This window comes from Lissotriton vulgaris, chromosome 9 (genome assembly GCF_964263255.1).
Source record: "Lissotriton vulgaris chromosome 9, aLisVul1.2, whole genome shotgun sequence".
Lineage (NCBI taxonomy): Eukaryota > Metazoa > Chordata > Amphibia > Caudata > Salamandridae > Lissotriton > Lissotriton vulgaris.
This window is the reverse complement of record NC_141697.1, coordinates 987069649-987091312: the sequence shown is the minus strand read 5'-3', so window position 1 is coordinate 987091312 and position 21664 is coordinate 987069649. Positions and strand designations below refer to the sequence as shown.

Below are 21664 nucleotides of genomic sequence, written 5' to 3'. Positions count from 1 at the left end.
TGTGGATTAGCGTATAGTGGGGTGTTGTAAAGTTTTGCTTGTGTATACAGTGGAGTGAGTGACAGAGCAGTGGCATACAGTAGAATGGTGTAGAGTGTCTTGGAGTAGTGTGTAGTGGTGTAGAGTGTAATAGCGTAAAGTGGGTTGGTGTACCGTGAAATGTTGTAGAGTGGCATAGACTTCCATGACATACAGTGTAATAGCGTAAAGCGGAGTAGCATCCTGTGAAATAGTGTTCAGTGGAGCAGTGTAGGACAGAGTGACTTACAGTAGAGTGGTGTTCACTGTTGTGGTGTACACTGATGTGGCACAGATTGGAATTCCGTACAGTGGATTGTCATAGAGTGCAGTGGCATACAGTGGAGTATCGTACAGTGGAATTGTATACAGTGGAGTGGCGTACAGTGAAGTGGGGTGTTGTGGTGTGGCAAAGAGTCATATTGTTGCCATAGAAATGTTTGGTACAAAGTGTAATTGTATACAGTGGAATATTTTATACTGGAGTGGCATATAGTGCAGTGGCATAGAGGGGAATACCATACAGTTGAGTTTTGTTGAGTTTAGTGGCGTCTAGTAAAGTAGCAAACAATAGAATAGCATATAGGGAAGTGGCGAAGAGTGGTACAATATAATAACATACAGTTGACTAACATAGAGCCCAGTGGCGTAGAGTGGAGTGGCGTGCAGAGAAGTGAGGTCTTTTATAGTGGCATACAGTAGAATAGCATTAGTCAGTCACATAATGATTTGTCATCGCTATGTACTGTGGTGCTTCCACAAAATACTGCAAAATACTGCAAACTTTCGCAAACATATAGTGACTACAGCTATCACGAAGTTAAAATAGCTCATAAGCTGAAATAGCCTATTTTCCTGTAGTAACGAAAAGGGTCCTGTGCTCACCCTAATGTGAAATCCTGCAAAATGTCATTCAAATTCATCCAGCTGTTTTCACACTATGTGTGAGTATCAATTCTAACTAAAATGCATGTGTGCTCAAACGTGATTTGGAACCCTCCTCTTTTTTTCACCTCCTTGATGAATCTCTGCAAAACTTTGCATATTTTGCCAATGTAGAAAAATTAATAGGACTGTAAAGTATTGTGGAGATTTGTCAAAATGGTGCAAAGTTATTAATGGTGAAAAATCTGAGGCATTCTTATCTCTGGCAAACTGAGCTATAACTACAGAGTTGCTGTATACATATATATACACACACACGTTGTGTCATTTACTTTTAATTTCTACAGCATGGGTCAATGGCTCAGCTCGATTCAGCCTTTAGCTAACTTCCCTGTCAGTGATTGCATTCTGCTCTTTGACAAAGAGCTCATCAAAACAAAGCTCTGCTCGCTACCAAGGACTGCCATAGCAAAGTGTGCTTTGAGGGGCAAACATATATGTTTGCTTTTAGTCAATATTTATTTGTTATATTGGTAAGGGCCTGGCAGCTCCTCAAAAACAAAGTTTTACAAAAACCATGAAAAAACAAAAAAAACATGACAAAGCCAAAAGGCTGGCAGCCAATGCTAGACTTATTGGCTTTGCCAATGCTTACTTTACATGTAAGGCTGATAAACTAGTAGGGTGAGCAAACGGTGGAGCAAAAGAGAAATGATCTGAGTACTCCAAGTAATTGTTGACCTGATGGCAGTCAATGAATGCCCTGTGGCGAAGGAATTGTTGGCATGCCTACTAGGCGTGAAACTCCAATTCACTAGTAATTGTGAGCTGGAATGATATATGTTAAAGCTTTATACATCAGAAAAGACAAAATACATTCCAAATTAAGGTTAAAAATGTGTATGGAGCATTTCAAGAAGGTAGACTTTGCTGAAGACCCTATCTTCAAGATAGACAAAGAAAATAACATGTCTCTTAAAAGAGCTCTATATGGACTGCATTTTAGGTTTATGCATAAATAACAGCTATACATACAGCTCAAAATGCTAAATATTTTCTTGGTCATTAATAGTAGGTGTTAATTACTACCCTACTTGTTGGTACAGATTTTATCACCCCTTTCTTGAGTCCTGCTGAGATTCAATAAAACTTGTTTTTACATAGTGCTTCATACCAAACATCTTCAATTTAATGCACATAAGAGGTGTTACTATAACCCAGTTTACCAATTTAATGTCAATCATTCTATCAGCCTCATAAGGATGGAAGGCTGAGTGTGATTCATTCTCATTACCTGCAGATTACTGCACTTCAGCAGTGAGCATTCAGCTCACTAAGCAATCCTGCTGGTTCAATTCAAATACACTCACTGAGCATTACACGCAGGCCTTTGCAACAGGTGCATAGCCTCCTGAACATTATTAGCTGGATTGGAACTAGTAACCTGTAGGTTACACTGTCATGGCTGCGACAGATGCAAGCACCCACTAAACTGCTTGTAACCTGCAAATGACACCCAAACTGCTGTCCAGCAGGTGCATTAACAACCTGAAGCTGTGTTACCAGTGCTGGACAATAAGAGTACACAGACCAATTCTGCAAAGGGAGCCTTAACCAAATTAGCTATCTTGTCTGCGAATACACTTCACAAACAGCTCTAGTTATTAAGGTAGTTCTAGTGAGTGAGTGAGTGAGTGAGTGAGTGAGTGAGTGAGTACCATGTGCCTAAGGAGGGCAGATAACAGATATCTTAAGAAGCAGTACCTGTAGAATGGAAGTAGGTTGGACTTTGAAGGCCAAAGCACCCTTCCTGTACTGATACCCAGATATCACTGATCCCAACCCTGGTGTGATTCTCCCTCAGCACTACTTTTAAAGCTGAAAGATCAAAGCACTGGTGGTCATGGCTCACTTAAGATTTGAAGCAGCCCATCCCCTCACCCCCTTCCATGGCTTTTAAGTCTGCAATGTAATGCCTGCATCCCTTGGGTTGTTGACTTCTATCTTGCGCCAATCACATTCCTTGTTGATGATGTTAAAGAACTAAGGTCAGCGAGGTGGCAGTGCACTATGTTGGGTCTGTGAGGAAATCTACGTGTTGATCACAAGTGTGTGATCCTGGGAAGAAGTCTGTAACTGTGAGAAGGACCCGACTGAGGTCTGGCCTATGCCTGGGAGAGCCCAATGGAAGGAATTGGATGTTGGAGGGGAGAGCAGAGCTGGTATGGTGCCAAAACAAACATGTGGCGTGCGCGGTGGGTGTCATGAGGCAGCCTGCCCTCACTTGAGAAAAGTACAGTTTGTAACAGATGCCACTCAAGGCTAAGTACCTTTAAAGCCAAAAGTAGACCTTGGAGCTTGGTCGGGAAAATGAGACATGCTTCCAGGTGAGAGTAATGAGTACTATTTTCTGCCAGTGTGTCTTGGCACATTCCCATAGTAATAGCAGCAGGCACTTGATCCAGACTCTATGCGGACACGAAGAGAGTGATTAGGGGCTAGATGTAAATTGCAATTCTTATGGAATTGTAATTTGCGAATAAGTATTTGGTATGTACGAATGTGAGCGATTGGCCAATATAGATTTGGTACGAGTCGCGCTCGCTATTGAAGGAATCTCAAATCAGTAAATAGTAAATCGAGTCACAAATACAGAATTCTTACCTAGCAGTGAGTGATGACATCACAAACCGGAAGTAGAGTCGCAGCAGACTATAACACTGGAGAGCCCTGGGACAGGCGATTGCCAATACAATCCAATGGGGATCAGCACCAATCACAGTCATCCACCCCTGGAAAGCAGTAAAATTCCTCAGCAGAATCCTAAGTAGGAGAAGGACCTTGGAGGGAGGAAGAGAAAACTTACATTTCCAGAGAAAACTCACTGAAGAGTGTGTTTCCAATCATGAAGCCTTGTTTGTCAAAACCTTCCTCACTGTGCCAGAGGCCGGGCAGAAAAAGTATGGCTCCAAATCAATGAGTGTATTAACTCTGTGGGGTTTAATCAGAGCTCTATGGAAGAGATTCACAGAAGGTGGTATGATATCTGAGCCAATACCAAAGAGAAGATGGCAACCTGCAGAACTGAGGCCTGTGCAAAAGGAGGAGGACCTCTAACTCAGCCACCATGAACTCCTCCTGAGGAAATGATCGAGTCCACCCTGGGCACAAAGGTTTTTTATAAGTCTCCCTATATTAGTTGGTGTTTCATCGACACATACTGTCCATATGAGATTTGGGTGATGTTGAAGAAGTCCCGCTTTCATGTCCAGAGTTTCTCTCCAACACTACTCCAGAACCCATAAAGGATTAGTGGTGAATTAGTATAGTGAAAATATGAAAGTAATTTGAGTGGTGGATATGTTAGTTATTTGGATTGAGAAGCTTAGAGGAGGGATAAAAGAGGGAAAAAGGTTTGCATTTAATAGCGCTTGCTACCATTGATGGGGTGTTGAAAAAGTGCTTTGACGCCTCGTCATGAGTAGTAAGCGCTATATAAATGCAATTCTAATACAAAACAATACAATGCTTCGCTGCTCTTCCACTGGTAGGCTGGGCATTGCGAGAGCAGCAGACCATGCTGTCAACCTTTATGGCCTCCTTCACCCAAATCTGGTGAGACACTGCATCTTACACCACATTGACAAGATGTGGGATACACATATTTTGAGGAAGACAACTTCATCCAGAAGGTTAAATTCCCATATCCTGTCTTTTCCTTTCCCCTCTGCAATACTGCAATATCTGTATAGATTTCCTCACGAATGTTTCTTCTATCGCATCCCTTTCTCTACTGACTAGGAGCTTCACTGCTTCCATCATACTTTCCATGTCCTCTAAATTGCTGTCTTTTCTACTATCCTGCAGAGACCTCCCTTCCTGAGCCTAATTAAGCTTGGCATTGTTTACTCCCGTACCTAACATTGACCCCTCGTGGATGAGCAGCACTTTCCCAGTCTCTGTCTGGTCATAGCAATGAGAGTTTGTCTTAGGTCTTCACTGTCAGGCAAAGGCCTTCACTTAAGCTGTGGTATAACTGTAAAGTCTGATCCTTGGTAACCATGATCAACATACTGTGGTATAACCAGGGCCCCTGGAATTATGAGGTTCTGTGGTTGCAGCGGTTTTTGCATCGTTATGGATTTGATGCATTTGCCATAAAACCCATCATCTGCTGCATAAATTGCAAAATTTAACAAAACAATTTTGTTTCAAGCTAAAATGGATCAAAAAGGCCCTTGGCGAAGTTTGGCTTGCTTTTTTGTAGTCTATTGCTGTATTTTGAGCGTTGGAGTGGTACACATGAAGTTAAACCGTTGCTAAGACAGTGTTAACATTAGTAAAACTGACACAATTATGGAGTAATGCTGTTATGTTATGTTATGTTATGTTATGTTATGTTATATTTGTCTTGTATAGCGCACGGCTACTCAGAGAGTGTCCCGGCGCTTTATTGCAGACCTGTGCCAAACATAACAAAGAAAAATAGCAGAGAATTAAAGACCATAAACAGAAATCAAGACTCATATCTAAAGAGTAAAAAGCCAGGTTTTCAGGCCCTTCCTAAAAGCCAGCAGATTGGAAGTGCTGCGCAGTGTCACTGGTAAAGAATTCCAAAGCTGCGGTGCCAGTAATCTGAAGGACCGGCCCCCTGTACGTGCCCTTTTTATACGAGGGACCACGGCGAGAAATAGAGACTCAGATCTCAGGGAACGAGCAGGGCGATAAAAAGCTAGCCTCTTTTCGAGATATTTTGCTCCTGAAGCATGTAGGGCCTTATGGGCCAAGGTCAAGGCCTTAAAAACTATCCGCTTCCGGATAGGCAGCCAATGAAGTGACTGCAGGAGACCCGAGGTTCTAGCTCGGCCGGGTAGTCCAAAAATGGCCCGTGCTGCCGAATTCTGGACCACCTGCAGCCGTTGCAGAAGATACTCCGGCAGGCCGAGATAAAGGACATTCGAATAGTCCATTCTCGAGCCAATTATAGCCTGAACCGTTATCTTCCTGTGATCCTCCGGGAGCAGAGGAAGAAACTTGCAGCGCATCCTGAGGAGGCCAAAGCAAGTGCCAGTGAGACCCAGAATCTGGGATCTCAATGTCAAACCATTGTCGATCTTAATCCCCAGATTCTTGGCTAGCTGGGAAGAGCCTGCTGGAGGAAACATATTGGCAGGCCACCATTCCTGCCAATCTGGATCCGATCTGCAGCCGAAGAAGAGTACCTCCGATTTATCCGAGTTGCACTTGAGGCTGTTAAGGTGGAACCAGTTAAAAAGAGCCCCAAGGCAACCGCGGATACTCTCTCCGTCAAAATCTGCTCCTTTCCCGCACGTAAAGAGGAGCTGGGTATCATCGGCATAGGAAACGATCTGGACTTCAAAGCAATGCGCTAAATGCTCTGAAGTGATTGTTTTTCACGCGCTCTGCAGGTCACCATATGCGACCGCTAGCGCTTTTTTCTATTGCTCTAGCTTGTTTGTATCCCGCACACCTCCCTTTCTGCCTGCGCCAATCCCTTGTGCTCGTTCCCCTGACTTTTCTTGTTGGCTCCCACTCACTTTTAAGTCATGCGGTGTCTTTTACTAACTGCCAATCCTTTCTGGGTATTGCTCACCGCGTGCTCCGATCTCTCGCTCTGTCTCCCCATCCCATTCACGTGGCTTCTCTTCTCTTCCCTCCCCTTCCTCTCTCACTTGGCCTGTCGACCTTTCTTTGCTTGCATTCGTTTAACCTTTCTCCACATCATGGTGCTGCCACCACTTCCCCAATGTGTTTTGAACGATTCTGGCTACATGTAAGCAAGGTACCAAATGGACAGTCTCTCCTCTCTGGCCTTGGTCGGTGGCCTTTTTGCTGGTTTATGTACCTGTGAGTTTCTGAACTCTGCACATCACCTGCAACTCCCCCATCTACCCCTGCACCTCCCCCTCCCCACTACAGAGCGCGTCTCACAGCCGTGCTTTCACTTTCATGGCCGCGAGGCCGTGTCTCTTTCATGGCCAATGCTTGTTTTTCTAGCTCCTCTTGCGGTGAACCAACAAGCTCACTCGGAATGCCCAGAACGTTTACTTGTTGCTGGGAAGACATATTGGCGGGTAAACACCCCTGAAGCATTGATGTGTGCGCGACTGGATATCTCTTTGCCAGTTAGACGTTTCATTCATAAAGGTTCAGAATATTAATGCTCTATTGAGTCCGTGTGCGCGATGAGTGCATATCTTCAGATGTTGCATCGGGCACAAACAGCCAGCATTGCCGAGCTGGTGACAGGCTGCAGACTTTCTGCCCTGAAAACCTCCCTCCGGCTCTAGGATCGACACATTCCACCCCTAAACCCATAGTTGTGTTTTTCCACTCTTTCCCAATGACCCTCCCCCCCCAAATCACACACTGCAATACACCACAGTACGAGATCACGCCTACAAACTTCCAAATCATGCCTCCCAGGGCGTCTGAAGCACTTCGATGCCATCAAACAAGCGCTGCTCTGACTGCAGTCCCGTTACTTACAGCACTACGAAATACAGCCTCTCTGTGGCACGCGCTATAATTATTATTCAACTAGAAAAGCCCAGCATCCACCCTCTGTCTCTTCCTTTTGTGTTCACCCCTCCTCACCCCATCTCCACTCTGTCTGTCTGCTTCTCGCTCGTCGATTCTCTTCCTTTCACACTCTCTCACTCTCATCCTCCCCTTCCTCCCGGTCTCTTCACTTCCCTCCCCGCCTCACCGACATCCACCCACCCATCCATCCCCGCCAGCTCTTATTTCCTCCACAAACAGTAAAAATATGGCAGCAAAAAATACCGGTATAGAAAAAAAGAGGGAAATTCTCAAAATAACTCTATAAACAGGGAAGGAAATTAAAATTACATTACGTTATTCTTTAGAAATATTGCCGGGGCCACAGCTCCCACCAGGGCGCATAGTCTCTCTCTCTTCTCTTGCTTTCTTTCTCTCTCTCTCCTAGTCTCTTTCTCTCTCTCTCCCCCTCTCTCTCTCACTCTTTCCCTTTCTATCTCTCTCTCTCTCTTTCTCTACCTCCCTCTCTCTCCTCACACTTTCTGTCTCTCCCGCTCTCTCTTTCTCTCTGGCTCTCTCTCCCCCTCTCTGGCTCTCTCTACTCCCCTCTCTCGCTCTCCCTCCCCACTCTCTCTTTCTCACTCTTTCCCTTTCTCTCCCTCTCTCTCTCTCTTTATCTCTCCTCCCTCTCTTTCTGTCTCTCTCCTCTCTCTTTCTCTCTCTCCCGCTCTCTCTTTCCCCTCCTTCTCTTTCCCTCCCTCCCTCTATACCTCTCCTCTCTCTCCCCCCCTTTTTTCACTCTCTCTCTCTCTCTATCTCTCCTCCCTCTCTCTCACTCTCTCCTTTCTCTCTCATCTGTTGATCGTCCTCCCCCACACACAACCCCCCAAACACATCCCCACACACACACACACAACCCCCCACACACAACCCCACAAACACAGACCCCACACACACACCCCACACACACACCCCACACACACGCATCACACACACACCACACACACACACACAACCCCCACACACACACACAACATCACACACACACAACCCCACACACACACAACCCCCCCACACACACAACCCCCCACAAACACACAACCCCACACACACACACAACCCCACACACACACACAACCCCACACACACACACAACCCCCCACACACACAACCATCTATCTATATATCTTTTGCCCTCACTCTATCTATCTATCGCCCTCACTCTATCACCCTCAGTCTATCTATCTATCTATTGCCCTCAGTCTATCTATCTATCGCCCTCACTCTATCAACCTCACTCTATCGCCCTCACTCTATGTATCGCCCTCACTCTATCTATCTATCTATCTATCTATCTATCTATCTATCTATCTATCTATCTATCTATCTATCTATCTATCTATCTATCTATCTATCGCCCTCACTCTATCTATCTATCTATCTATCTATCTATCTATCTATCTATCTATCTATCTATCTATCTATCTATCTATCTATCTATCTATCTATCTATCTATCTATCGCCCTCACTCTATCTATCTATCGCCCTCACTCTATCTATCTATTGCCCTCGCTCTATCTGTCACCCTCACTCTATCTATCTATCGCCCTCGCTCTATCTATCGCCCTCACCCTATCTATCTTATCGCCCTCACTCTATCGCCCTCACTCTATATCTCACCATCGAGCCATTTATAACGGAATTGTGCACATCACACCTATTACTCATTAGCACCACTTGTGTGTTATTTTTTTTTCTCCTCATACCCCTCTCTCTACGTCTCTTTCTTTCTCGCACCCACGCTCCACCCCAAACTCCACCCTCCAACTCCACCCTCCAACTCCAACTCCACCCTCCAACTCCACCCTCCAACTCCACCCTCCAACTTCAACTCCACCCTCCAACTCCACCCTCCAACTCCAACTCCACCCTCCAACTCCACCCTCTAACTCCACCCTCCAACTCCAGCCTCCAACTCCACCCTCCAACTCCAACTCCACCCTCCACCCTCCAACTCCACCCTCCAACTCCACCCTCCAACGCCAACTCCACCCTCCACCTCCACCCTCCAACTCCACCCTCCAACTCCAACTCCACCCTCCAACTCCAACTCCAACCTCCAACTCCACCCTCCATCTCCACCCTCCACCCGCCACCCTCCAACTCCACCCTCCAACTCCACCCTCCAACTCCACCTTCCAACTCCACCCTCAAACTCCACCCTCAAACTCCACCCTCAAACTCCACCCTCCAACTCCACCCTCCAACTCCACCCTCCAACTCCACCCTCCAACTCCATCCTCCAACCTCCAACTCCATCCTCCAACTCCAACTCCACCCTCCAAGTCCACCCTTCAACTCCAACTCCACCCTCCAACTCCAACTCCACCCTCCAACTCCACCCTCCAACTTCACCCTCCAACTCCAACTCCACCCTCCAAGTCCACCCTTCAACTCCAACTCCACCCTCCAACTCCACCTCCACCCTCCAACTCCACCCTCCACCTCCACCCTCCAACTCCACCCTCCAACTCCACCCTCCAACTCCAACTCCACCCTCCACCCTCCAACTCCACCCTCCAACTCCACCCTCCACCTCCACCCTCCAACTCCAACTCCACCCTCCAACTCCACCCTCCAACTCCACCCTCCAACTTCACCCTCCAACTCCAACTCCACCCTCCACGTCCACCCTTCAAATCCAACTCCACCCTCCAAGTCCACCCTTCAACTCCAACTCCACCCTCCAACTCCACCTCCACCCTCCAACTCCACCCTCCACCTCCACCCTCCAACTCCACCCTCCAACTCCACCCTCCACCTCCACCCTCCAACTCCACCTTCCAACTCCACCCTCCAACTCCACCCTCCAAGTCCTCCCTCCAACTCCACCCTCCAACTCCACCCTCCAACACCACCCTCCAACTCCACCCTCCAACTCCAACTCCAACTCCACCCTCCAACTCCACCCTCCACTCCACCCTCCAACTCCACCCTCCAACTCCACCCTCCAACTCCATCCTCCAACTCCACCCTCCAACTCCAACCTCCAACCTCCAACTCCATCCTCCAACTCCAACTCCACCCTCCAAGTCCACCCTTCAACTCCAACTCCACCCTCCAAGTCCACCCTTCAACTCCAACTCCACCCTCCAACTCCACCTCCACCCTCCAACTCCACCCTCCAACTCCACCCTCCACCTCCACCCTTCAACTCCACCCTCCAATTCCACCCTCCAACTCCAACTTCCACCCTCCAACTCCACCCTCCAACTCCACCCTCCAACTCCACCCTCCAACTCCATCCTCCAAGTCAAATCCAACTCCACCCTCCAAGTCCACCCTTCAACTCCAAATCCACCCTCTAACTCCACCCTCCAACTCCACCCTCCAAGTACGACTTCCAACTCCACCCTCAAACTCCACCCTCCAACTCCACCCTCCAACTCCAACTCCACCCGCCAAGTCCACCCTTCAACTCCAACTCCACCCTCCAACTCCACCCTCCAACTCCACCCTCCAACTCCACCCTCTAACTCCAACTCCACCCTCCAACTCCGCCCTCCACCTCCACCCTCCAACTCCACCCTCCAACTCCACCCTCCAACTCCACCCTCCAACTCCATCCTCCAACTCCAAATCCACCCTCCAAGTCCACCCTCCAACTCCACCCTTCAACTCCACCCTCCAACTCCACCCTCCAACTCCACCCTCCAACTACAACTCCACCCTCCAACTCCAACTCCACCCTCCAACTCCACCCTCCAACTCCACACCAACTCCACCCTCCTCGTGACTCGGGGACACCACCACATCACTCGGAGACACCACCACATCACTCGGGGACACCACCACATCACTCTAGGGGCACCACTCTGGGGCACCACCACATTACTCTGGGGCACCACCACATTACTCTGGGGCACCACCACATCACTCAGCCCAACCACATCATCACTCAGCACCACAACAGCACTGTCCTTGCTTGCTACCAACAAGCATTGCCATAGCCAATACGACTCGCATCAGGAAAGTGTAAGCTATTGGCTTTGTGAATAACAATACTAATTATTTTTATATTTTCAAAGCCAACACATATTAAAAAAATGTGTCATTCACAATACCAATAGCTCACACTTTCCTAATGCGAGACCTATTGCATTGCAAATGCTTGTTTTAATATCCGTTTGATCACACACTTGCCTTTCTCCACACTATCTGTATCCCTATAAACACCAACAAGCCTCTCTTCCCATTAGTATGTCTTTGAACGCAAGTTCTTAATTTGTAAAAAAATAAAAAGTGTGTACCAGTGCCCAAATATCTGCTTGAAAGTGCCCCAAATACCAAGGCTGTGTAATCTTGAATCCACCTCATGGGTCTTTAATCCACTACCAGACTCTCTCTAGCCCTTTGTCTCACTCTTGCATGTTACTGCGTTCCTCCTTTGTGACATTGTTTCTGTCTTTCTCTTCCTCCTCCATTCCGCTTAGTGAGTTTTTCTCTCTCTTGCTCTTGGTAAATGTCTGATGAGGAAAAATAAATGATGATCCTCAAAAATTAGTGTGAGTAGGCCCCATGCACTATTGAACATCCTCTTGTCTTACTTACTAATGTCCCCTTTGAACATTTTTTATCTCATTCCACTCTTTTGTATACCTTTGACCACCTGCACCCCTCGCCTCCCCAATTATCTCTATGAACACCCTTTGTATCTGGCTTCTGTATTTTAACACCTCCTGGGATAGTTGCCAGCCCATATCTCATGGCTTAACTCCAACTCTCTGGGAGAGATAACAGAAACACCATATGCCTGATCCAGATTGAGTCTGTGCCAGGAAAGTGGTCTTTAATCATTCAATCACCACCAGGTTCAAGGAGCACCCTTTCACTCCCTCTAACTGACAGGAGTGTATAAATATGGGCCTGCCTCTCCCTTCTGCTCCTACACTCCAAAGCAAGTATGAAGCCTGCTCAGCTCACTGTGCTTCTGCTGCCCCTGTTCCTGGCCCTGGCCTCTGCCCAGTGCCCAAACCCAGCAGATATTAAGGACGCTGAAGGGGTGAAGGTCTGTGCCCGCATGTTTGAAGACAGCAGCCCCTACTATGACCAGTGCTGCGGTGGTGAATACCTTGACGCCCGTCCTGGTGACGACATACCCTACATACCACAGAGCTGGAACAACCGCATTTCATCCCTGGTGGTGGCAACACGCTGCGAGCTCACCGTCTGGTCCCATTGGGGCAAGGGGGGCAACATGCGCCGCTTCAACAGCGGCATTCAAAACCGCCTGCAGGAGGTGAAGAATGGTCTCTTTGGACACTGGGATGATGCAATCTCATCCTACTACTGCAAGTGCAACTAGAGGCAGAACATGGGGGACGTAACGCATGCAGAAACTGCTAAGGACCACAGTGACAACAAACAACATGAACAACACCTCCTACAGGCACTACAGAAAGCAAGAGGTACACTAAAATCATAAAAATAAATCGTAAATCATACGTTCTTCTATAGCGCCTTTCACCGTAAGGTCTCAAGGCGCTTGCTATGGGAACCCGTCCTGGCCTTTCCCTGCAAGATTAACCCTACTGGGCATCCCCAAGGTGAAGACCAGGCATCCCATCGTGGTGGGGCCGTAGTGGAGATTAAGCAAGCTATTGCCCAGAGTTGCAGAGTGTGAACCCACGATTCGAGTAGGCACCAAGGCGAGAATTATCGAGTCCGTGGACATTTTGAGCTCAAGGCCCTGCCGCGTCGGGGATTGAACCCTGGTCCCGGGTCTGAACTCTGCATCAGGGACTGCCTTCTCGAACCGGTAAGCCACACTTCTCCACTTCTCCACACTAAAGTGCAATAACTACAAAAACCATAATGTTGAACGCCAGCAGAAATGCATTGTAGAGTATCTGCGCAAAGATTCAGTGACAGCTATACCAAGCTCGGCGATTACAGAATAAGAAGTGGTAGCACACGCCAGAACCCCAGAGAAGATCCGCTGATCTAACATGCAAGAACTGAATAGAGCTAGGGCTCACCTGGAAGAAGTTCAGCAACATGCAAGAACATCTTGACAAAGATCTCCAGGTATATGATATATATAGATTCGTCTCAGATCCTGATGTAACTACAATAACCACTGGAGCATTGCAAAGATAAAACTCTAAAAGGACAAAGGGATAGCCTAAATCCAGGGGCGGTGGTGTGGTAACAGGCAGAAAGCCAAGGCAAGGAGTGTTCGCATATGAAATAACCTCATACCAAGCTCCATGAGGAACAGTCTCCCACAAAGTCATCTTGCATGTTTCATGGGGAAATCTAATAAGCATGAACCCTCCTGCCAAGCCTTCTGCTCCTTGTGAAGCACTATCCTTTTAAGATCCCTGCTGTCAAGTCTTCATACTGACTGAGGCATGTTCCGCCCCAGGAGATCTAGAGACCATCCTTTCAAGTCAACTGACCGTAGTGCAAGACCATCCGGGACTATAGTCGCCAAGCTTTCTGTACTTCATGACGCAACATCCTGCCCTGCTACAGCCTTCATGTCACTTCCAGCCTCGAGAACATAACGTCCATGTTGCTGGATCCTAGCAGAGAAAATACAGACAGAGCAAACTACCTTTGTTCTGAATCCAGTGGCTATCCATAACATGTCCATCTGTCATGTCCCACTTTTTATTCATCTGATCTGTATCCATATAGCTTAGCTCTGTGCTTGGCTTTCATGGCTCTGTCTAGCATGCCTACAATGAGGTCTAATCCACTTATGTTACCCTTTAATGTGCTGCAATAAATCTCACCTTCTCAAGGCCTTGAGCTCAGTGTCATGCCTGTGCTCATTGAGTTGAATGGGGGTTGGGGGAGATTGTTTGGAAACAAATTAAAAGACTTGTGCATGCGGACAGTGCTGTGGGGTGGAAACGGTGATTCCTGGGAAAGAAGAGCAGTGGATTAAAGGGTGGACCATGCAAGGGAAGGGTATACCAGTAGCTGGAAATGGAGGGGAAATGGCTAAAAGGTAAGACTAGGGTTTTGGCTGGAAGGTAAGAGGGAGGCAAAGAGTGGAAAGGATGATGAATTGGGGCTTTCAAACAGAGAAGAGGTACCAGATATGGCATCTGTCCCTGCCTTTGAAAGGTGTCTCTCAGACATAATATGCATGGATGGTGCAGGCTGCTGCATGCTCACAATATGGATTGCTGCTTCTGCCAGATCTGCACCTCTGTCCTCACCCCCCAGCCACTGACACCATAAAGAACCTCCACTCTTGGTTAACGTACCGAGACAGGGTCACAATTCTGTTCATATTTTAGAATATATACGGCCGGTATGGAGGCCCATTTAGTACCATTGACTTTAGCACACACCACATAAAACAAAGCATTATGATAATAACGATTACTATTATTATTATTATTATTATTATTATTATTATTATTATTATTATTATTGCTACTACTAATATTATTTGTAATAATCATATTAATAATCATAGCAATAATAACATATAGGATAAAGTAACCCCCCCCTATACATTATAAGGATATTGAATTTAACATGGAGTTTAGTGACCACATAGAGGAACAAGGCTGAAGCTTCTTTTCAAGAACATGGAAGTGACTTACAATATCCTCTTAATGGACGTCTGAAGATATTTTCTTAGGTACAATACATTGTCACACCATAACCCTTCCCGCAATCCACTTAAATTATTGGTGTGTTTCTCTTTACTATAACAGAGACCGCATGGTTGCAGACAGAAGTGGAATCTGTAGTGCAAAATTTAACACACCAAAAAGCAGTTAGTAATTTGTTGCGAAGAGATATTTGAGTCAATGTCATGTTAGATTAAAAAATGCTTCAGCCTCGTCACTCTGTATGGACAAGGAACTGCTCTTTGGCTAAAACTATTCTTGGATGATTGCAGGCGGTAATTATCCCAAATATATATGACGGGTCTTTTATGTGGCTGCTTTCTCTGGCAGCAGGCATTATGAGAACACAACTCGAGTGTAATAACTTACTACAGTAGAGCAGCTACTTTACTTTTTTTATTTGATTGGAGTTGTCACAACTCACACAACGCCCTGAAATAATTAAATTAGATACAGGTATATGTACAACAATTGTGGGCTCCCATGCACCATAATAGTAGCAATAATGATACTCACAGTAATAACAATGATACTAATAGTATTATTATGATCATGATTATGATTGTGATTATGATTATCATTATTATTATTTTTGTTTTTATTGTTATTATTATTATTAGTGTTGGTGTTTTTGTTTATTTATTATTATTATAAAAAAACACAACCAAGCTTAAAATTATTTTATTTAGGTTTTTCTACAGCATGAACATAATTCAAGATGATATAGAGAAATGTATAACAAATTAAGGAATTGTTACATTGGAAGCTTAGTATTTATAGTGGTCAGAAATAAGTACATGTATGTGAGTTTCAAGCAAGCAGATTCAGCATGAGTGCAAGACTGCCTACAAAAAGGACATTCACAGTTCGATATTTGGAGAGGCTCTTCTAAGGAGCCATTTCGGGGTTTGCCCGGTTTTCATATTGCGTGCCCTCATGATGGGTTTCTGTCCGTATGCAGGGTGAATGTAATATTGCTGCTGCTCAGGACGTGGCTGTCTGTCTCAGAAGGAAGTTAGGGCCATATTACCAAGATGTGCGTTAAAAAACGCACATCGCACATTTCCCTATCGCTGGCTATCGGCGGATTTTACCGCGGTGTTAGCGCGTCATTATCAACGCGCAACACGTAGGCGATATTAAATCCAGCGATAGCCGGCGATAGGGAACATTAACATGTGAAAACAAGTGTTGTTGTCACGCGCTAATGTGTGCCTTGATAATATGGGGGGGTGGATTCAGCTTTATGATCCACACCCCCATGTTATCAATGCCTAACACCTGATAAGAGCAGGCGTTGGGAGACCTGCGATAAACGAGTTTATTGCAGGTCTCCTTCTCCCAACGCCTGCCTTGCTAATAGGGTGTTACCACCTCCAACCACATTTTACATGTGGTTGGACGTGGGAACGCCCACTTTGCATGTCATTAGCAATGTTTCTCGCTGACATGCAAAGTGGGCTTGAGGCAGGCATTAGCATGCCCTTGTTAATAGGGCGCTAGAAGTATCGCAGCTTTCTCAGCACAATTCGCCAAAAAAGCGGCTATACTTCACCTTGGTAATGTTTTTCAGATGGTTTTTGAAGGATGAGAAAGAAGGATCCTGGATTATACTAAACCGACAGTTCTTCCTGCTCTCGTGAGCGAGATCTGGAAAGGGGAGGGTTAATGCAGCTGTTTTGCATCAACAGTGTTCCCAGCTGGACAGTGCCAGTGTTGCAGAGGTCTCCCGCTCTGCAGGAGATTTCTAGTTTGTTTTTCAGATAGTTGTGCGTGTTCAGTTTGAAAGTTTTCAGTGTTGATGTAGACAAACATGAAAGTAGGAAAGGTTTGGGAAGGAAAAGTAAAAAGACTGTAGTAATATGCAACACATTCAATAACAAAAATACTGTCAGGGATTTCTGGGGAGAACTCTGGAATTTGTAAACCCCATCCACCTAGTCTGAGACAATGCTGTTAGTAAAGCTATTCCATTTTAAGTACAGCCTTAGATGTGCCGGTCAGAGCAGAGCAATGAGCACGAGAGGGTGAGTGATGTAAGGGGATGCCTGTGAATAGGAAACTTCAGATAAAACGGTGATAATGGGCTTGATAATACGCCCTTGTTCATTCCCATAGAAGCCCATGTTAACACCAGAACACGGGCTTCTAGGGGAATTAACAAGAGCGTATTATCAAGCCCATTATCGTCGTTTTATTGGCAGTTTCCTGCCGATAAAACGGCGATAATTTTAACACCGGTCCTTGATAATATGCCCCCATGTTAGGGACAGTTTAACTCCTGGAAAATCAAATAATCATACAAAAACGAAATAAAAAATAGCATAAACTCTTCCTCCTCACATATAGGCCACACTTTTAAGGGGGAACAGATGAAAAGCAAATTGGTAAAAGCAGTGACTTTTCATCTAATCGCTGCCCCTCCCCGCCCCCGTTTTCTGGCATATTTGTTTTTATTATACCAGTAGCAGATATAGAAGTGCGGTAAAATAAGCAGGGCAACTGTGATCCTGAGTCCATTACGGGTGGGGTTAGAGAAGATAGGGACCGGATGAAATGTGTATCTAAAAATAACAAAATATTCTGTAACTATTTTGTTGGTCTTTCGTCTTGAAGTAACTGCATATAATGTAACACCCAGTAAATTAAAAATAAATGCCAATGAAACTAATCAGTGTCTTATGTTGTGAAACCTTTATTTGTTAATGAGGTCATTGCAGTTATCAGTGAGTGTAACCAGAGCGTCACAGAACTGAATTCTGGATGGTGCAGTGGGGAATAGTGACTTGTTGTTTTTAGGGTTACGAGGTCCCACCACTGTGAATATGCATGTCAATATTTTAAAATTGCGTTACACGCAGTATAAGATAGGCTGGCATAAAGTGCATAAAAAGGTTTAGATTCATGATTAAAAAAAACAAGTGCTTTCAAAATATACATCTGAATTATTTGGAAATTTGTACCCAATACAAACATTCTTTATACCTGTTCATTAAAAACATGCATTCCACAGCTCACCTGGTCCCCTTACCAAATTGCTCAAAAAGAATACTCAAGTGACTGCATCAATTACGGCCAATGCTGGCTCCCAAGAAGCCTTTACATTTGCATGTTAACCAAATGTGAACATTTACATTTCATTGAGGTAGCAGCGCCCTGGCAAGACAGTTTATTTCTTGTTCAGCTGTCTGTCCTTACCTCGGCTTCACAGAACCACTTCAGCCAAGGCATCTCAAATGTTGGAATTAAACGTTCCGGGATGGTTGCCTTTTAACATAAAGTAGGGGAACTGTTTTTGTTAAATACATTTAAAAAATGGGCATGTGATGCCCCTCAGATCCCACCCACTTCGACCTCTGCTAAATAATATTCTATTATTCACTCTTGGTATTATAAAAAGACTGCCCTCCTTCGGCCCGGCAGCAGTCTCTGTCCTATGGCAGCCACAGGCACACACAGCCACCTGCACTAACCTTCAGCGAGAGATCGCCAGGGCTGAAGAAACTCCATCCCTTTCCTTGGGAAGCCATTTGCGGCGTGCTAGTCGTCACAGCTAAAGGTAGACATGGGCGCTGCAGGCTTACACCCTGAGGTATACTTGGCTACATGCTAATTAGCCTATAACCCCACCCTTTTTCAACTGGTTACAGAGTTAGGAAAGGCTGGGGTTTAAAGGCAGAGCCTAAGGGCCAGATGTAGGAAGCCTAATACCAGTCGGTAACGGCCGAAACTACCGAATTTCGGCCGTTACCGACCGGTATTAGGCTTTCGGGATGTAGGGGCCTAAATTAAGGATTCGGTAATTTACCGAATCGGTAATTTAAGCAGTCAGTAAATTACCGAATTCTTAAATACCGATTCGGTAAATTATCGAATCCTTAATGTAGGAAGCACTCAAGTGAGTGCTTTTGACTTGTAATGATTCATTATTTACCACCAACTACAAATTGGTGGTAAATAACGAAAACCGTTAAAAAAGCAATTTTGTGCTTTTTTAACAGTGCCATGTGGCAGACATACATGCCCTTAGGCCATGTATGTGTGCCACATGTGCACCCATGCACTATACAGGGGTGCAACAGGGTGTCAATGTGACACCCTGCCACCCTTTGTAGGTCTACCCCCTATTACCGATTCGGTATTTACCGAATCAGTAATTCTCATTCATTCCTATGGGCCTCCAGGCCCATAGAAATGAATGGGGAATTCCGATTCGGTAAATCCCGAATCGGGATTTACCGAATGTTACCGATTCGGTAAAATTTACCGAATCATTATCTACATATCATTTATCGATTCTAAAATACCGAATCGGTAAAATTCGGAATTTTAGAATCGGTAAATGATATTTAGCAACATCTAGCCCTAAAACCTAAAATTGTTTTAAAGTTTCAGTTTCCATGTCCCAGCGCCGGAAGCTGAAAGGAGCAAGAATTCAAATGAAACCTGCAGCAATGCGAGTGACAGTTTTAAAGCTTTTAAATGTTGTGTGCTGTGCAGATGGGTGTTTGTGGGTAAACGTGTGTCAGTGAGAGACAGCATATGTATGGGGGGTGTAAGTGAAAGTGAGAAAATCAGCTGAGGGAGTCAGTGAGTGATAATGAGTGATATATAGAGTGTTTTTGAGTCTGAAAGATTGATAGCGAGCAAGAGAGAATGCCAGTGAGTGTAACTGAGGAAGAATGACAGAGAGTGTAACTGTGAGGGAGAATGGTAATGAGTGTTATTGTGAGGGAAAATGACATTGAGTGTAACTTTGATGGAGAATGTCTGAAAATAACTGTGGGTGTAACTATGTAACTGTGAGGGAGAATGACTGTGTGTGTCTACCTGTGAGGAAGAATGACAGTGAGTGTTACTGTGAGGGAGAATGACAGTGAGTGTTGCTGTAAGAGATCATGACAGTAAGTGTTACTGTGTGTAACACTTAGGGGCATATTAACAGGGGCTTTATCTCTGCTTTATTGGCTTTAAAAGCCAAAAAAGCAGAGATAAAACGAGCGCCCTATCAGCAACAGGGTGCTAACACGCAATTTGCATGTTAACACCCTTTTACTCTACGCTTCTCCTTGCATCTCTAATGAGATGCAAAGGGGCCGTTCCAGAGTAAAATAATAGGAGAAATGTTGCTAAACGACATTTCTCCTATTATCAAGGATATCGCTAACCCTGTTAGCGATAAAAAAGCAGCGCTAACCGCGGTTAACGCTGTTATTTTACGTCTGGTATTTTTCTGACTTAGCCATGATATCCTATGTAAGGTGTATCTCATGGCTAATTATGTCTATCCCTATCAGCAAGCTATTGCCAAACCTTGTGGGATTATCGCTGTATTTCCAGCGATAATCTCACAATTGGCACCTTGCACTCTGAATTTTATCGCTTTGGAGATAAGCGTTGCTGATAGCACTCTATCTCCGCGATAAAATTCAGAGTTGGCCAGCGATAATTATCCTAGCGCTAATTGCGCTTAGCGATAATTATCGCCTGACCTTGTTAATATGCCCCTGCGTGAGTCACAGTCTGATTAACAGACTGAGTGAGACAGTGAGAATCAGTGAGTCTGATTTTGTCATAGTGAGTCTGAATGAGCAGAACTGAGTAGGAATGAGTGTGAATTATTGAGACTAGGCGAGTCAGTTAGATTGAATGAATCATAGTAAGATTTATTGACTGACTAAAAATGAGTGAGACTGAGTGATCACAGTCTGAGTGAGAGAGAGTTAGTCTGAATGAATGAGTCCAAGTGGAAATGAGCAAGACTGAGTAACGCTGGGGGAGTAGGAGTGAAATTGAGTGATAGGTAAATCAGAGTGAGATTTTTTGAGTGAGAGTGAGTAGGGCTGAGTGAGAATATATGAGATTCAGTGAGACTAAGTGAGTGAGTCAGACTGAGAATGAGACTGAGGGAGGTTGAGTGAGAGTGGGTGAGCGAGAGTGGGACTAAGGGAGCTCCCCTCTAACCCAATGAGAAGTCAGGTTCGCTCATTGGAATTCGAGCCAGATTATGTGCCCACCGCTATTAAAGGTCACCGGCTGCCACCAGGTAGAAGTCATTATTAAGATAGTCTTTGGAACTTTACAGCTTTCTCTGGGATGAGGGATGTTGAAGACAGCTGAAAAGGGTGCTCAAAGAGCTAAAAACAGCTTACTCACAACTGGGATTATTTTTCTCACAACAGCAGAGGTCAAAGTAAGCAGGTGTCGGAAGGGCAAACAGAACCACAACGTTTGTAAAGTCAGCCTAACAGTGTCCAGGTTTTCACTAATGAGTAAACGTTTTCTTAAGTAGAGAAGGCAGCATAACGAAGTGACTTGAGAGAATTACACCCACTAGGTCGATTCTTGACACTTGATAGATAACAGATGCTCATTGTCACTTAACAGTACTCATTGCATTACCATTTCTTGGACAAAAGGCTGTGTGACCCTGGAAGGATTCAAGCCGGTGACCAGAATGTCAATCACAGATAACTGTGGTAGTTGCCAGAGACCCCTGAGCACAAAGAGGGTTCCTTCGTCTGTGTGATTTGTAAACCTACCTGCCTATCATAAAACTGATAGACAGGGAGCAGTATGCATC

At 45.3% G+C, this 21664-nt stretch overlaps 1 long non-coding RNA gene and 1 pseudogene across 2 annotated transcripts; one reads left to right on the top strand and one right to left on the bottom strand.

The window, feature by feature from the left end:
- Window positions 1-12376: 12376 nt before the first annotated feature.
- On the bottom strand, window positions 12377-17752 carry LOC147692681 (uncharacterized). The gene is made up of 2 exons (XR_015300064.1): window positions 13272-17752; window positions 12377-12899 (listed from the first exon to the last, which is right to left on the bottom strand). It is a non-coding gene; the product is annotated as an uncharacterized LOC147692681 (long non-coding RNA).
- Window positions 12383-14242, top strand: LOC147692682 (syncollin pseudogene; annotated as a pseudogene). Its single transcript, XR_015300063.1, has 2 exons — window positions 12383-12904; window positions 13278-14242. The product of XR_015300063.1 is annotated as a syncollin pseudogene (transcript).
- Window positions 17753-21664: the final 3912 nt, after the last annotated feature.